Raw genomic sequence first — 6,127 nt, 5'->3', positions numbered from 1 at the left:
TTTTTCTAACAGCCTCCTTTAATCTCTTTCCTTCATCCATCCCAAAATTTCTTTTCCCCTGGCCAAAAAGTATGTCACACTAGGCATGCCCCTTCTTTCTCCCCACTGCTTCCTTCTGCAAGTTTTTCTGGCCACTCAGCTCTCAAATGCTCAGACTCTCCTTAAAGCTCTCTTCCCTCTCCCACATGCCAACCAGAGGACAAATGGAGCCACATATCACTGATTCCCTCACCCTCCACTCTTCCTGCCTCTTGCCAGTGCTTCTTCCCTGACCTTCCTCCATACATTGTGGCCCTCAGAGTTTCAATAGCTCAAGAATAAAATATAGCTGGGATGAGGCTGTCACAAGAAGAGCTTGATTCAAATTGTGGAGACTCCTAATGTAGCTGACTGGGCACTTGTCCCCTCTGCCAGCGAGAGAAAAATTGTTCACTGTCCTGTCTTCTAGTGCTTTGTTCCAGGGTCCGTTAGTTGTAATTCAGGTGATGAGGAGTGTGTCATTCAAAGTCATGGTGGCTTTCTCTCAAGAAAATACATAGCGTACAATCCTGCATTGGCAGTGATGTGAACAAGATGCTCTCTGATTCCTATGATGAACTAAGTCAGAGTGCAACTTCATTGCCCTTTAGCTGTTAATGATGGGAAAGGCCATTGCACATACTTTGTATGTGATTTTTAACAGAAGGAAACATTAACCATGTAGCCATTGTATTGCACAATTTGTTATTAAATCACCATGCACACTTTTCATTCATATTAGGCTTAGCTCCTGACATTTGCCTCTTCCCAGAAATGAGAATCCCTCAGACTCATGGAAAAAAGTCAGGATAGGATTAGTCGTACTCAGTGTTCAGATTGATAATATGTTAACACTACCTCATTGATTTGACTTGATTTGGCAGCTTTCAAGGAACTAAAAAATGCCAATTGTCTAAAAATATGTTTTTATTATCTCCCTTTGTATTGATTTTTTGACAGCAGTTATTTGCAAATCCCAGGCACTTGGTTCTATTATTTTCTGAGCATTTCTGATTTTTATTTGCCATTTGAGGTTTCACTTTGACCAATACACACTGTGAAAGCAACATTAGATTAGATACAGCATAAGGAAAAACAAAGACACTACGAATGGAAATATCCAAAAGAAGGTGCATACCAGAGAACAATATAGGAAATGTAGAAGATTGAACTTAATGACAATGGGCATGATCCACTGCTTATTAAAGACAACTGAGAACTTCCCATTGACTTTAATGGGATTTGGATCAGGCCTGAAGAGAGATCCAAGCTAGCCCTAACTGGAAATTCAGTACTCAAAGGCATCCTCTCCATAGAGGTGGGACTTGTTCTCCATTTACTTTCTTTTCTTCCTAATCACCCTTTTTCTTGGGATTTCCCTCTTTTACTGCCCTTCTATTCTGTGTAGTTTGCTGTATTGTCTCATTCTTTTCTAACGTGGTCCTATTTCCTGCTTCACCTCTTCCATTTAGTAGCCTTGCCGCCTTTCCTCCTGACCAGTCTGACTGTGTTCTCACCTCTCTCTCCTCCACATCCCATGTTGCTTTCCTCCCATCCGTCGTTCTTTGTTGTCATTACTGTATCCCTATCCCCATCCTATTGCTCTCAGAGGACAACCAAGGCAAAACTTGCTGGACTCGATCTTTTAAGTGCTATCTGCCAGCACTGAATTGAACATTAAAAGATTTTTGCTTATGCTCGCACAAGGTTAGCAAAAATAGTACAACAAAGTAACACAGTACACCAGCCCACTTTGAGCTATGGACTATCTGGCTCCGTATCTGTGGAAGTATCTGTGAATGATTCCCCCCAAGTATTTGTCTGCTGGCTACATTCATAGGACAAACTCCTCTTATTCTTCTCTCACTTCATTCCCATTAATTCCTCTTCTTCATTCTAGTGCCCTGGGGCAGAAGGTTGGAGACCTCTAGAGTGCTCTCCCTGGCAGTCAGTCTCTCTAATTAACCCTGGTATCTTACAACCAACCTGAATACTTTTGGGAGTAGTGATCAGGCCAAGTCTTGATTGGCCATAGGAACTGTGTGGTATTGAAGACGGATAGACATTTAAATTCCTGCACATCACAACTCTTAACTCTGAAATATATTGCTCTGGATACAGATACACACACTCCAATATATGTGGAAAATGCTAATAAATTTAAAAGCAAAGTTAACCTATAGGATTCTATTAGAATTGAATAGGGTTCTATAGACTTTCTCTTAAACGTCCATCATAGTTAATGGAGATTGATAACCTTTCCACTTATAGGATTGTGTAGCAGGGATTTAATTATCTATCAAATTCTGCAGAATGGTTCAAAAATTATAGGAAAGTTATATCCTTGGCAAGAATCATGTCTTCATATGTTTTTATACAGCCCAGAGCACAATGCAACCCTTGTCCTTACTGGAATCAATGGGCAGTTCTGCAATATAATAATAATATTGGATTTTTCTAAGAGGTATGATATACACAGATACAGCACACTCGCACATGCATGAATACCCCATAGTTTACACAATTATATCAGGAAACACAAACTATATTTTGGATGACTTTACAACCTGCTTTGTCATCATTTTTTCTGTACCATGACATCATCCAAACCAATAATAAGACAGTATTACAGCTCTGTAACACATCAAACATAAAACACAGTAATTTGCTAGGGCAGATCAAAAATAAAAATCTTGGTGAGTTTGGACACTGATGCAAAACAAATATGAGAAGTGTAATTTCCATAATACTTTTACCATCTTTCACACAAATGATAAATCCTCCAATGAATGGCCCAAGTCCATATTTTGACAATAGTTTCAACATAGCAGCCTGATACAAAAAGCAATTTAAAGTGACGTTATCCAACTGTTGCTGATAAAATCCAACACTGCTTAATCCATGTTTTTAGCATATTATTCCCATGTAGCTGCCAATCTGTAAATAAAGAACTTCAGATAATATGATCTAACTTTTAAGCATTAATGCTATATATTTTTAAAGGGGTTGCAATAACCTTAATATTCTCTGAACAAATTAACATGGGGTGATAAGGATCTCCCCCTCTTGCATAATGCAGAAAACTTGAGATCTCTTCAGGATGCTGAGTTCACAATCTGGTTGTGATTTGGGGGTCAATTCTTATGTTTAAATAAAAGCAAAGTAAAAATATACAGGGAATGGGAGACACAATAAAATAATCTCGGGGGGAGGAGGGGTCTCACAAATGATTACCTTGTGCATTTTATTGAACTCCTTTGTCTTCTCTTGAGCAACCTTCTTTCTTTTACATTTTCATATTCTGAACCAATGTGGCTGTAATGGAAGTAGGAGAGAAGTATGATTTTAAAATCCGACTGTTTCTTTAAAAGTTATTAGTGAAACTAACGCTAAAGCCAGATATAATGCAGGAAGGCACTGTGTGCAGACTGCAAGCATGTCATGGTAATGCCAATGAAACTTAGGCCTTGCACACAATGTTTCCTGCTGTCCTACCCCTTGAGTTTCTCTTGAGCAAGTAGTTCCCACCTTTCAGGTAAGCAAAATAACCCAGACCAGAGCTCCTCCCACCAAACCACACCCCACATGTTAAGCCAGTCCCTTTCCATCTCAATGGAGCCATAAAGGAACTCTCCTCCAGGTGCTGGGTCTCTGTCCGCCTCATGGTCCTCAACCAGCTGAAGGAAAGACTCCTCTCTCTGTCCTCCCCACTTCCATACAGCCAGACTACTTCTTCAAAGCCTCTTCTCAGCACTCAATTCCTCTTGAAGCAGGTGGGCAGGACAAGGAGCTGAGTATAGGATAGAGGAGTGCACGTGACCCACCCCAAAAAGCACATTTGAAAGAATGAAGAGGAAGGAGTGAAAAAAAAGTTATAGTATTTCTACAGATGAGAGCTACAGTGGATATGGATTTATTGCCCTACTGCTGGAAGGACAGGCCCCAGTGCGGATCTGGCAAACAGATAGTCATTATGCAGTACTCAGAACTGGACAACAAAAAACGTCAGACTATTATTTATTTCAGGCTGGCTCTGCTTTTCACATTCAATGCCAAATTTCCAAAGAGCTCATAGAGTGCACACAGTGATGCCTATGGTCACTGCCTGTTCTGCAGCCTCAGAAAGACCTATGGGCATGTGCAGGGACGCTAAAAGTTACAGCTGGCAAGAGTGGGCTCAAAGCCTGGGTGGTTTCAGAGTTTAAGGTGGTAGGAGGGGTTAAGTGTGCCAGGCTGCTTCACTGAGCTGCTGTCTCTTGCACCTTTTTAGCACCCCAATAACTTTCCTTTCTCCTGCTCCCACCAGGACCCAGAGCAGCCATGTCATTGCTCAGCTGGTTTTGGCCCTCTGGAACACAATCTGAATGATCCTGCTGGACACCATGCATCTTAACAGCTCAATGAAAACATAAAATAATTGCTGATCAAGTTTGCAGGCAACACAGAGATTGGGGGAGTGGTAAACAATGAAGATGAAAGGTCACTGATACAGAGCCATCTAGATCACTTGTTAAGCTAGGAGCAAGCAAACAAGTCTCACTATGGCCAAATGTAAAGGTAATACATCTAGAAATAAAGAATGTAGGCCATAGTTATAGGATGGGGGACTCTATGCTGGGAAACTGGGACACTGAAAAGGACTTGGGGGGGTCATAGTGGATAATCAACTCAACATGAGTTCCCAGTGATAGTAGAGCTAATGTAATGTAAAAGAGCTAATGTAATCCTTGGCTGTGGAACCAGGGGACTACCAAATAGGAGTGGAGAGATTTTATTACCTCTGTATTTGGCATTGGTGTGACTGCTACCAGTTCTGGTGTCCACAATTCAAGAAGGATGTTGGAAAAGTTAGAGGATTCAGAAAAGAACAGCACAAATAATGAAAGGATTGAAAAAGATGTCTTATAGTAATGGGCTCATGGAACTCAATCTGTTTAGTTTGACACAGAGATGGTTAAGGAAAGACTTGATCCACTCTATAAGTATGTAGATGGGGAACAGAAATTCGATAAAAGAGGGCTCTTCAATACAGCTGGCAAAGATATAACAAGATCCAACAGCTGGAAGTTGAAGCTAGAGAAATTTAAACTAGAAATAAGGCAATAACTAAACAAGGCAATAAACAAACAATTTTTTTAACAGTGAAGGTAACTGTCCATTGGAACAGTCTACCTAGGGTTGTGGTGGATGCTCCATTAGTGGAAATTTTTAAATCAAGATTGGATATTTGGCTCAAAGATATGCTCTCAAATGAAGTCATTCTAACAGGAATGAATTCATGGAAGTTCTATGACCTGTGTTATGCAGGAGGTCATATTGGAATAATTGCCATGGTCCCTTCTGGGCTTACAATCCATGAATCTATGAAAAAAAAAAAGTCTAATAAACCTTAACAAAGCCTTAACTGTAAATAATAAATCAACAACATATCCCAAACAAAAGAAGCCTAATGGTGCTCTCGGGTCCTGCAAAAGTCACACCCAGGGAAACAGTCAAACTCTTTTTCCCCAATAAGTAAATACTTTTAGCAGTTAGTAGCCCCAAACAAATAACTTACTGTACTTTTCTCTACTGGGCCTTCTGGAAGCATCAGCCTCTAGCAGCTGCAGAGACACCTTCTCTCCAAGATGCCAGATCTCTACAACAGAAAACACAAAAGGGAAAAATTATTCAAGATTTACAGGTATTGCTGCCGTGCACCAAAAAGTGCCCAGTGTAAAGTTTGCCAGGCAAAAGGCATGTAAATGCAGCTATCTGGTTGACTACAGTTGTTTCCCATAGTCCTTTCTTTATCCACCTCTCCTTCCACAAATCACTTGCATCCAAACGGCTCACCTGTCCAATCTTCCCCTCTTCATCCTTGCCTTTCTAGTTGCTGACTCTTTTGAAACAGTGATGCCAAGGGAAGGCTGATTGTAAATATTCTCCGCTGGTATTTATTGGTTAAACATGCCAGCATTCCTATGAGCCAAGCTGGTCTGATCACAACCTGTGAAATTCGGGAAATGTTCCCAACGACATCCCCACTAGCCCACCCATTTGAACTCACCAGTTCTTGAGAGCACACTCACATTCTACACATAACCAGCCACCCCATTCCACTTTGAAA

General features: G+C 40.7%; 1 long non-coding RNA gene across 1 annotated transcript; it reads right to left on the bottom strand.

Moving 5' to 3' along the window:
• Positions 1-929: 929 nt before the first annotated feature.
• LOC119851577 lies at positions 930-5,656 on the bottom strand. The gene is made up of 3 exons (XR_005291298.1): positions 5,576-5,656; positions 3,253-3,333; positions 930-2,955 (listed from the first exon to the last, which is right to left on the bottom strand). It is a non-coding gene; the product is annotated as an uncharacterized LOC119851577 (long non-coding RNA).
• Positions 5,657-6,127: the final 471 nt, after the last annotated feature.

The sequence above is a fragment of the Dermochelys coriacea genome, chromosome 2, assembly GCF_009764565.3.
Source record: "Dermochelys coriacea isolate rDerCor1 chromosome 2, rDerCor1.pri.v4, whole genome shotgun sequence".
Classification (NCBI taxonomy): Eukaryota; Metazoa; Chordata; order Testudines; family Dermochelyidae; genus Dermochelys; species Dermochelys coriacea.
Note: the sequence above shows the minus strand (reverse complement) of the source record. Positions and strands in the feature narration are given on the sequence as shown.